At 40.2% G+C, this 11,977-nt stretch overlaps 1 protein-coding gene across 1 annotated transcript in view; it reads right to left on the reverse strand.

Moving 5' to 3' along the window:
- Nucleotides 1-1,414, reverse strand: part of DDX60 (DExD/H-box helicase 60) — a 110,088-nt gene extending 108,674 nt beyond the window's left edge. Inside the window, exon 1 of the mRNA XM_063664265.1 lies at nucleotides 976-1,414. The gene's annotated coding sequence lies outside the window, so the exon portion shown is untranslated. The remainder of the gene's footprint in view (nucleotides 1-975) is intronic.
- Nucleotides 1,415-11,977: the final 10,563 nt, after the last annotated feature.

Below are 11,977 nucleotides of genomic sequence, written 5' to 3' on the forward strand. Positions count from 1 at the left end.
ATGCTTGGGTTCCATCCTTTTTCAGGGACACCCTGGTTAAAGGATGGAAAGTCACCACATTCCATTGAGCTCTAGCACATATGGTGGTGGTGATTCCATTCATTAAATCTATGAACTCCCATTTCTGTTCACTCAGTTGATCCCAGAGGCTCCCCAGGTAGTGTGGAGGCCTTCTCCAGCAATGTGGCATCTGGCAAGAGACTCAGGACAGGGAAGATCACCTCTTTCTACAAGTGAGCTATGCCAGAGAGCCCAAGTTTGGCTCCATCCTGCATCCAGGAGGCCTTGGTAGCGGAGCCAGGCCATGGAGTGTTGCTTCCATGACCAAAGCATAATGGGCAATTGGATAGAAAAGGTAACAGGCTTGGGGGCTGTGAGAGCCTCTGTTTTCAAGAGAGCCCAGGATGTGGCCAGTAAAATGTTAACACAATGGTGCACAGTACAGGGCTGACAAAGGGCAATATTTTGTATCAGAAGTCCATGGACAAGTTATGGCCATCACAGGTGGTTCAGAGACTTCATGAGGCATGAGAAGAGGTTGTTAAAGCCTCTACAGTGAAGAAGTCTCTGAGGGCGCTAACAGAGATGCCTGCCCATTTCAGTTTGGACAGATTTTATAGCATTTGTTGGAGGGGGCCCTCTTTAAGGTGGGCTGATTTGCAAGTAACAGCATCAGCGAGATTAAGTAAAATTTGTAAATGTGGAATATGTTGCCTCCAGAACCCAAAAGGACTAAAAGATGTTAGAGAGGGACAGTTATGTTCCTCTGCTCATCTTGACAGCATCAGAGATGGAGCAGTCCTCAGTTCACCAAATAATTTTCAGGAATTTAACCAAGGTGGCAGGGTCTTAAACTTATGCATGAACCAATGGTCCATCCCCTTTTTAAAGCTCCTTTATGAGTATTTGCATGTCTTGAATGAGTGTCCCAAATGAATCTCTGCAGAGGAGGATATCGTCAATGTAGTATCATACCTGTACTTCTGGAGAAGGGTAGAAGCAGTTAAGATCTTGCCTGCAAAGACTGTGTGCAACAGAAGGCTGCTGAGGTATCCATGGATGGCCTGGTAGAGGTGTATTATGTCCCTTCAGAAGTGAAGCCAAACTGCAGTCAAGAGGCTGGTGAAATACACACTGAACAGAACATGTTAGTGAAGTCTATTATAGCAGATTTTTTTAAAAAACAAATTTCTGGTTGGATAGAATCAGTAACTTTTTTTTTTGAGCATTATGTATGAGAGCCTTAAAGAGGCCCACAGCATTAAGTTTGTGAGGAGCCATTCATTCTTTCAAGCTTTAAGAACACGGCAAATTGGGCTGTTACCTACTGTTACCATATTGTTTTAGTTTTGATTTTTCTCTGACTCCAATGTGATTGTTGCTTCAAGAGCTTTATCTGACATGTGGCTTTGTAAGAAAATTCAATAGTACTTATTTCTCCAGCTACAATAGGTTTTTACAAAGCCCAGATAATTGCATGCTTTCTTAAAATTAGGATGCCAACAATTTTTATTTTTTACAAAGAGAGTTCATTCTCTATTAATTTTGTTTAGGTTTGAATTGTGTAGTCATAGCTTCAATATTAAATTTATAAATCAGAAATAAACCTATGGTATTAATAAATTCATATGTGTACCTATGAAAAAGTGATTATGTCAATAACAATTTATTTACAGAAACAAAGAAAACATTTCCTCATTTAAGAATACATTCAAGCAAAACCACAGATGCAGGTATAAAATTAAAATGAGTACACTCCATCTGTGATATATCTGCCACAGGCTTTTTCAACACCTGTTGACTAGTCAGTGAGAGGAAACGTTGGGGTCTAAGGATATGCCAGTTCCATTGAAATTCTTACCCCAAATAGTTATGAACAAACTGCTTGGCCAACAGATACACAACAGACCTCAGGATTTTAAGTTGCAGAGCAATTGTCTTCAGTGGTTGGCATTTCTTAAATATTTAAATCCTTCTTTGGTTCAACAGCTGATTTCCTCCTTTGTCATATTCTTTCCTATTTGTTTTCCCAGAGAGTGATAGCCACATCTTTCCACATTAGACTTCTTGGGTAAGCAGCTTCTGAAATTGTCCCACAGAAGTCCATAGCTGTCTAGCGGTGACCTCTTTGCTTGCAAGCTGGATATCTCCTTTGACAAATATCTCTATGAGGCATGTATAACGTAAACTTTAAGAGAAACAAAACACTGTGCACTTTTAATTATGTCAAATAAGTCTTAAAGCCATTTTAAATATTCAATTATTTTGGTAGATTTTCCTTTTCCCTTTAGTGGAGAAAAATAAATAAAATAATGTAGAAAATCAAACTGTTTCATCTAGACAATATGTTATCCTTTATTTCAACACAATTTAAAACATTAAAGCCTTCAGCCATAGAAAAGATGCTTACATTTTTAAGTAATGCCTTCATAGTATAAATGCAAATAATTTCTTCTTCTTTCCATTAGCATTCAGTAATGAGTTTTTACTGTGCTATATCACTTTAAATGGTCCCTATGACCATTTAAAAATTTCGTTTATTTCCTTAGCCATCCCACAAATTAGAGATTTATGTTTTTTCCAATTATTAGTTATTATAAATAATGGGGTGAATATGATTTCATACTTGTCTTCAGAGTAAAATAGAATAGGTCAAAGGATATGAACATTTTAAAGCATGAATATTTTATTTTATTTTATTTTATTTTAATTTTATTTTGAGACGGAGTCTCACTCTATCACCCAGGCTGTAATGCAGTGGTATGATCTTGGCTCACTGCAATCTCCACTTCCCAGGTTCAAGCGATTCTCCTGCCTTAGCCTCCCAAGTAGCTGGAATTACAGACGCCCACCATCACACCTGGCTAATTTTTGTATTTTTAGTAGAGACTGGGTTTCTCCCTGTTGGCCAGGCTGGTCTGGAACCCCTGACCTCAGGTGATCCACCTGCCTCGGCCTCCCAAAGTGCTGGGATTACAGGCATGAGCCACCTCGCCCAGCCTAAAGCATGAACATTTAAAAGTGTGAACATTTAAAGTGTGAAGAAACTAGTACACTTAGAAATGAATCCAAAGATTTGCAAATCTACAGACAATAGATGGCCTGGAATAGAGGACACCTTGTTTCAGGGATTTAAAATCAATTAGGGTCACCTTTAGTGTTCTGGGTAAAAATATACTAAGTTCATATGTACATATTGTTTTAAGCCACTATATCACTTCTTGACCTCTGGCTAAGATCAAGTGTTTTAAGCCACTACGTTTTGTAGTAATTTCTTAACCAGCAATAGATAATTGACATACATTTTGATTTGGGATTTTGGAAGCAGAGCACATCCAAGTGCAGCTGTGAAACTGAAGGAATGAAGATGAATAGAGGTGAGGATCAACAGATGTGAACAGGTCACAAAACAAGCATTAAGCAATAGCGAAGGTGTAGGAGAAATAGAGAAACAGGTGATGATGTCTCCCAGAGTAATGACAGACTTGAAATGAAAAAGAACTACAAGTCCAACTGGATCCAAAGTCTTGATTAAACAAAGTAGGTCAACTCAAATGTCAAGAGCTTCAAAAGAGCAGAACCTTTTATAAGAAGAAGGAGTGATCATTTGGCAGCCACATCAGGATCCAGCCGAAAGGTTGCTCACCCCTCTTCCCAACCTCAGCTACATGTGGAAGTGGGCTCCAGACAAATGTGAAAATTCATGAGACACTCATTTTAACCATAAGACCCTTGGTGAGGCACAGTAAGGCCAGATGCGAGCAAGAGAGAGGGAGTCTGGAAAGAGTTTTTCAATTTCATTACTCACAGTTCTCTGAGGGAACACCACCTGGAGGGTCACTCAGAGGAAGCACGGGTTTGGCCAAGAGGCATGAGAGAGGCACCTGCCAATAAGTGGCTATGTTGTGGTTCGTGAGAGGGAACATGGAAAAGAAAAAGCAGTTTGGATTGGCTAGTTTTAGAATTTCAGTGGGTTCTGGGGCCGAGGGGCTGCCCCGATAGTCTGGTATCTGGCCCTGTGGTGATTAGGTGGGTGCATACAACCCTATATGGGAGATGGTTAGGCATAATGGGCTTCTCATAAAAGGAAGCTGGCCAGCTTCCAGCCAGGACCTCAAAACTGGGTCAAGAAAACATTCTTTTTTTTGCTTTTTTTTTTTTTAAGTTCTGGGGTACATGTGCAGAACGTGCAGGTTTGTTACATAGGTATACATGTGCCATGGTGGTTTGCTGTACCCATCAACCCATCATCTAGGTTTTAAGCCCCACATACATTAGGTATTTGTCCTAATGCTCTCCCATCCCTTACCCCCTACCCCCCAACAGGCCCCAGTGTGTGATGTTCCCCTCCCTGCGTCCATGGGTCCTCATTGTTCAACTCCCACTTATGAGTGAGAACATGTGGTGTTTGGTTTTCTGTGCCTGTGTTAGTTTGCTGAGAATTATGGCTTCCAGCTTCATCCATGTCCCTTCAAAGGACATGAACTCATCCTTTTTTATGGCTGCATAGTATTCCATGATGTATACGTGCCATATTTTCTTTATCCAGTCTATCACTGATGGGCATTCGAGTTGGTTCCAAGTCTTTGCTATTATAAATAGTGCTGCAATAAATATACATGTGCATGTGTCTTTACAGTAGAATGATTTATAATCCTTTGGGTATATACTGAGTAATGGGATTGCTGGGTCAAATGGTATTTCTGGTTCTAGATCCTTGAGGAATTGCCACACTGTCTTCCACAATGGTTGAACTAATTTACACTCCTACCAACAGTGTAAAAGTGTTCCTATGTATTTCTCCACAGCCTCACCAGCATCTGTTGTTTCCTGACCTTTTAATAATTGCCATTCTAACTGATATGAGATGGTATCAAATTGTGGTTTTGATTTGCATTTCTCTAATGACCAGTGATGACGAGCATTTTTTCATATGTTTGTTGGCTGCATAAATGCCTTCTTTTGAGCAGTGTCTGTTCATATCCTTTGCCCACGTTTTGATGGGATTGTTTTCTCTTGTAAATTTGTTTAAGTTCCTTGTACATTCTGGATATTAGACCTTTGTCAGATGGGTAGATTGCAAAACTTTTCTCCCATTCTGTAGGTTACCTGTTCACTCTGATGATAGTTTCTTTTGCTGTGCAGAAGCTTAGTTTGATTAGATCCCATTTGTCAATTTTGGCTTTTGTTGCCATTGCTTTTGGTGTTTTAGTCATGAAGTCTTTGCCCATGCCCATGTACTGAATAGTATTTGCTTAGGTTTTCTTCTAGGGTTTTTATGGTTTTGGATTTTACATTTAAGTCTTTAATCCATCTTGAGTTAATTTTTGTATGAGGTGTAAGGAAGGGGTCCAGTTTCTGTTTTCTGCATATGGCTAGCCAGTTTTCCCAACACCATTTATTAAATACAGAATACTTTCCCCATTGCTTGTTTTTGTCAGATTTGTCAAAGATCAGATTGTTGTAGATGTGTGGTGTATTTCTGAGCATTTGCCAGAAATGCTATATAGAATTGTCTATATATCTGTTTGGTACCAGTACCATGCTGTTTTGGTTACTGTAGCCTTGTAGCATGGTTTAAAGTCAGGCTGCATGATGCCTCCAGTTTTGTTCTTTTTGCTTAGGACTGTCTTGGCTATATGGGCTCTTTTTTGGTTCCATGTGAAATTTAAAGTGTTTTTTTCCAATTCTGCAAAAAAACTCAGTGGTAGCTTGATGGGAATAGCATTGAATCTATAAATTAGTTTGGGCAGTATGGCCATTTTCATGACACTGATTCTTCCTATCCATGATCATGGAATTTTTTTCCATTTCTTTGTGTCCTCTTATTTCCTTGAGCAGTGGTTTGTAGTTCTCCTTGAGGAGGTCCTTCACATCCCTTGTAAGTTGGATTCCTAGGTATTTTATTCTCTTTGTAGCATTGTGAATGGAAGTTTACTCATGATTTGGCTCTCTGCTTGTCTATTGTTGGTATATAGGAATACTTGTGATTTTTGCACATTGATTTTGTATCCTGAGACTTTGCTGAAGTTGCTTATCAGCTTAAGGAGTTTTGGGGCAGAGACAAAGGGGTTTTCTAAATATACAATCATGTCGTCTGCAAACAGAGACAATTTGACTTCTCTCTTCTTATGTGAATACCCTTTATTTCTTTCTCTTGCCTGATTACCCTGGCCAGAACTTCCAATACTATGTTGAATAGGAGTGGTGAGAGAGGGCATTCTTGGGATTACGTTTATTGATTTGCGTATGTTGAACCAGCCTTTCATCCCAGGGATGAAGCTGACTTGATACTTGTGTATGTTTCACAAAGTTCCTGTGCTGTGTTTTTCAGCTCCATCAGGTCATTTACGTTCCTCTCTAAACTGCTTATTCTAGTTAGCAGTTTCTGTAACCTTTTATCAAGGTTCTTAGCTTTCTTGCCTTGGGTTAGAACATGCTCCTTTAGTTCAGAGGAGTTTGTTACTACCCACCTTCTGAAGCCTACTTCTGTCAATTCTTCAGTCTCACTGTCTGTCATTTTGTGCCCTTGTTGGAGAGGAATTGTGATCATTTGGAGGAGAAGAGGCATTCTGGTTTTTGGAATTTTCAGCATTTTTGCTCTGGTTTTTCCTCATCTCTGTGGATTTGTCTACCTTTGATCTTTGAGGGTGATGACCTTTGGATGGGGTTTTTGTGTAGGGGTTCTTTATATTGATGTTGATGTTGTTGCTGTTTGTTAGTTTTTCTTCTAACAATCAGACCCCTCTTCTGCAGATCTGCTGCAGTTTGCTGGATGTCCACTCCAGATTCTGTTTGCCCGGGTATCACCAGTGGAGGCTGCAGAACAGCAAAGATTGCTGCCTACTCCTTCCTCTGGAAGCTTCATCTCAGGGGGGCACTGGCCTGATGCCAGCAGAAGCTCTCCTGTTTGAGGTGTCTGTCAACCCCTGTTGGGGGATTTCTCCCAGTCAGGAGGCACGGGGGTCAGGGACCCACTTGAGGATGCAGTCTGTCACTCAGCAGAGCTGGTGAACTGTACTGGGAGAATCCCTCATCAGAATCAGCTGCTCTCTTCAGAGCCAGCAGGCAGGAAAGATTAAATCCGCTGAAGCTGTGCCCACAGCCACGCCTTCCCCCAAGTGCTCTGTCCCAGGGAGATGAGGGTTTTGTCTGTAAGCCCCTGACTGGGGCTGTTACCTTTCCTTCAGAGATGCCCTGCCCAGTAAGAAGGAATCTAGAGAAGCAATCTGGCCACAATCTCTTTGCCATGCCCAGCCCAGACCTCCCAGCCTCCTTAGCACTGCCAGGGGAAAACTGCCTACTCAAGCCACAGTAATGGCAGACGCCCTTCCCCCTAATAGGCTTGAGCATCCCAGGTTGACTTCAGACTGCTGTGCTGGCAGCGAGAATTTCAAGCCAGTGGATTTTAGCTTGCTGGGCTCCATGGAGATGGGATCCACTGAGTGAGACCACTTGACTCCCTGGCCTCAGCCCCCTTTCCAGGGGAGTGAACGGTTCTGTCTTGCTGGGGTTCCAGGTGCCGCTGGGGTATGAAATAAAACTCCTGCAGCTAGCTCGGTGTCTGCCCAAACAGCCACCCCGTTTTGTGCTTGAAACCCAGGACCCTGGTGGTATAGGCACCCGAGGGAATCTCCTGGTCTGCAGATTGCAAAAACCATGGGGAAAGTGTAGTAACTGGGTAGGGTAGCACAGTCCCTCATGGCTTCCCTTGGCTGGAGGAGGCAGGTCTCCCAGCTTCTTGCACTTCCGGGATGAAGCGATGCCCCACCCTGCTTCTGCTCGCCTTCTGTGGGTTAGATCCACTGCCTAACCAGTCCCATTGAGATGAACTGGGTACCTCAGTTGGAAATGCAGAAGTCATCCTCCTTCTGCATTGTTCTCCCTGGAAGCTGCCTACCAAAGTTGTTCCTATTTGGCCATCTTGGCCACTCCTCAAGACAACATTTTTAAAAAATGGCTTTCAGATGGGGGTCTCACTATGTTGCGCAGGCTGCACCGAAACTCCTGCACACAAAGGATCCTCCCACCTCAGCCTCCCAAGGAGCTGAGTCTATAGGCATACACCACCAGCCTAGCCTGACAGCATCTAAAAAACTAATTTGTAACACTGTATTACTTTCCAGGCACTAACCTCATCCTTAATGAATCAGTCCAACCTTGTTATAATAACTTAAGAGTCTCAGTCTGGTGTAAATTTTCTAAGGAAGAGAAGTTCTGTATTTCATATTCTTGTATTGCAATATTTTTTAACAGGTATGTTTTTCTCCACTCTGTACAGAATGAAAGAAATGTCATGTTGCATTATGTTTTTTGATGAAATCATATCTAGTTTTCAGACCTTTCAGGAGAATAAGCTTTTTTTTTCTTTTTTTTCTTCCTTTTTTTTTTTTCGTTCTTATGGATTTCTTCCTTCACTGGCCTTATACCCGGATTTATGGGCCAGGGAACCCAGGCAAATGTCAGGGAGGCCTCCTCTGGTCAGTAGTCCACTGCGGTTCACCATGAGACTCATTGTTCTAATCCCCATGGTCCATTACAAAGAAGAGGCATCCACTACTTTCACTGCAGCTTCCAAGGCCATGATGCTTGATGCTCAGTGCTCAGGAGTCTATGTCCAGGCCTGCTATGCCTTGATACTGTTCTTTCCTGCATGATTGTCCTGGCCAATCACAGAACCCACCACCCACCTTCTTTTCCAGGCTCTGAGAACTCAATGCCTTCTCGGGCTGAGATCAGAATCTTCCTCTAGAAGCACCAGCCCCGTCTGATGCTTCTAGAATTGTTTCTATCATACATATAAATCTGCATCATTTTGAGGGTTTTTACACCTATACTTGCAATTTTTTTATTCTTATAATTCAGAAATACAAAGTGAATTTCTCTCTGAGATAGAGGAAGCCTACCTATAATAAGATTAGCTAGACTTCCTGAGAGGTTTAGAAGGGAAAACTTGTATTTTTTAACACACCTTAAGAGGAAGGGAAACATTTTTTATTCATTTTAAAACGTCGGCCAGGCACAGTGGCTCATGCCTGTAATCCCAGCACTTTGGGAGGCCAAGAGAGGTGGATCACCTGAGATCGGGAGTTTGAGACCAGCCTGACCAACATGGAGAAACCCCGTCTCTACTAAAAATACAAAATTAGCCAGGCGTGGTGGTGCACGCCTGTAATCCCAGCTACTCAGGAGGCTAAGGCAGGAGAATCACTTGAACCTGGGAGGCAGAGGTTGCGGTGAGTGGAGATTGCACCATTGCACTCCAGCCTGGGCAACAAGAGCAAAAACTCCGTCTCAAAAAAAAAAAAAAGAGTAAACAACAGCAAAAAGAAATGAGTAAGGTTTTATTAAAGGAAATATTAAATGAGCGAGCATTTCTTCAGCACTGCATTGAGATGGGGTTGTAAAGTTTACCTAAGATTTACCAAAGTTATTGCCTGAGTGCAGTTCACTCTGGAGAAAAAAAAAACCTGGTGAGACTCTGAGATATGTACTATTCATTCAATAATAAAACACTGGAGGGAGGTGAGGAAGGAATGGGTACAAAAAAATTAGAAAGAATGAACAAGACCTAGTATTTGCTAGCACAACAGGGTGACTATAGTCAATAATAATTTAAGTGTACATTTTAAAATAACTAAAAGAGTATAACTGGATTGTCTGTAAGACAAAAGATAAATGCTTGAGGGGGTGATATCCAGTTTTCTGTGATGTGATTATTACATATTGCATGCCTGTACCAAACTATCTCAGGTAGCCCATAAGTAAATACCTACTATGTACCCACAAAAATTAAAAATAAATTTTTAAAATTAAATAAAACATTTGAAAACATTAACATGATGGTAGATTTATATAATTTAATTGTTAAGAGAAAAAGCATCTATTTTATTTAAAAATTAATAGTATATTGTATATATGACATTATTCACCATTTATCTAATTAATCCTGATATTCCATTCCCTAATGCTCATACCACCATCAAGATTTTTCCAATGTTAATATTTTCACATATTGTACCATATCTTGTGTGAAGAAATAAAATTACAAGCACAGTTGAAGCTCTTATTTTCCCTTCCTCAATCCAACTCCCCAGACTTCTTCCAGTGATTCATCTGCTGTCTTCTAGGATGTGCGTTCTTAGGTCTGAAGGCTTCCGGATTCGTTTTTCTGGAGAAAAGTGGGGATGGGAAAGTAGGGTCCAACTGCACCTTAGGGATTCTTTCAACCTGGTTTGAAGCCCCTATCTCACTACAAATATCCATAGTTTGCCAATTAAAAGTATTTGTAAGGAAGTGACTGGTGCCTCCAATTCCTGAGCCTCCCTGGGCTCTAAAACAAATCGTTTGCATGTCATCAGCATCTCTTTCTGAAGGGGTTTCAGTTTTGATTTGCTCTGCTCTTCAATTTAGTTACATCACTACTTCATCTGTTTACCATTTCCAACAACCTTCTTGATTTCCAGCATATTTTACTATCTCTTACTCCAGTCTTTGTCCTGTTAGGTTTGTATTATGATATTTGTGAAGTTTTCAAAAGAAAAATCATATGTTAAATCAGCCAAGCTCACTTAGAAACTTGTTTAAATAAGAAGCTGGATCAAGTGTGATGATGAAGTATCATATAAATAAAAGACTCAGTACTTCAATTCCAAGTTAACATAACAAAGAATTTTTCATTATAGTTTCACCCTTTAGATATGGTTCTGCTACCAGACACTGGGACAGCCATGATTTTTGTTCTATTTACCTATATTTGCTATTTGGAGGATTAAAATATTAGATTACATTCAACACAGACTCTACAGAACAGGTAACACGGGTCTTGTGGGGTCATTTTGACAACTAAAGAAAAGACTTATCCTTGTTATGAACAAGTGTCCTACCCTACAGGCTATATTTAATTCTGACATCTTCTGATGTTGTATGATCTAGTACCCATTAACAATATGAAGAAATCTTTGACATTAGTCTTTTATTTATATTATTTATAAGTATTCATAATCCCATTTATAATGTTATTAATGATGAAAAATGGAATGTTGAGTCATTATCAACTGAATTAAATCAATATATAGAGAAAATTGCTTGGGCTTTTTATTTTAATCCTAGATACAATCTTAGATTGCCCCAAATTAAAGGTATACAGTATAAAAATATGTAAGTTAGGTTCGTCCATTCATCCATTTAGTTATTCTTCCAACAAACATTTCTTGGATGCTTGATGTATTAGGAACTGATCTGAGAAATCAATGCATGACTTCAACCAGAGGTGTCCAATCTTTTGGCTTCCCTGGGGCACACTAGAAGAGGAAGAATTGTCTTGGGCCACACATAAAATATACTAACACTAATGATAGCTGATGAGCTAAAAAAAAAATCACAAAAAAATCTCATAATGTTTTAAGAAAGTTTACAAATTTGTGTTGGGCCACATTCAAAGCCATCCTGGGCCACAGGTTGGGAAAACTTGGCTTAAACCCAGTCCCTATATGATTCCTGACAATCAATTTGATTTTCTTGTTATGAACTATGTCTGTAATATTCATCATCATTAATGACCACTTTTACCTAACAATGTGAGTAAAACAGGTAGCTATTTTACAATAGTTACTGGATTACTATGTTAAGATAATCTACCACTTGAGTAAAATTTAAATGCACATAGAAGATCACAGGAAGAAGAGCTTTCATTGGAGTGTCACTTCTACTTGGAATCACATACTATACCTTTAATTGATTAAAAATATGCTGAAATGGCAGGTGGTGATTTTCAGCTACAAGTCCACAGTACAGAGGAACATGTTTAAATCCTATGTTTATCAGATCTGTAAATATAGTTCCTTCTATGTTAAGTGCCTTTATTTCTAAGCACTCAGCCCTCAGTCCTGGGGGTGCTTCCCAGCCTGCTGCTAGAATTCCTGATCATGGCAGTCTGCTGAAACATGAGCTCAGTTACCAAATATAGCTAAGTGGA

Source organism: Pongo pygmaeus, chromosome 3 (genome assembly GCF_028885625.2).
Source record: "Pongo pygmaeus isolate AG05252 chromosome 3, NHGRI_mPonPyg2-v2.0_pri, whole genome shotgun sequence".
NCBI lineage: Eukaryota > Metazoa > Chordata > Mammalia > Primates > Hominidae > Pongo > Pongo pygmaeus.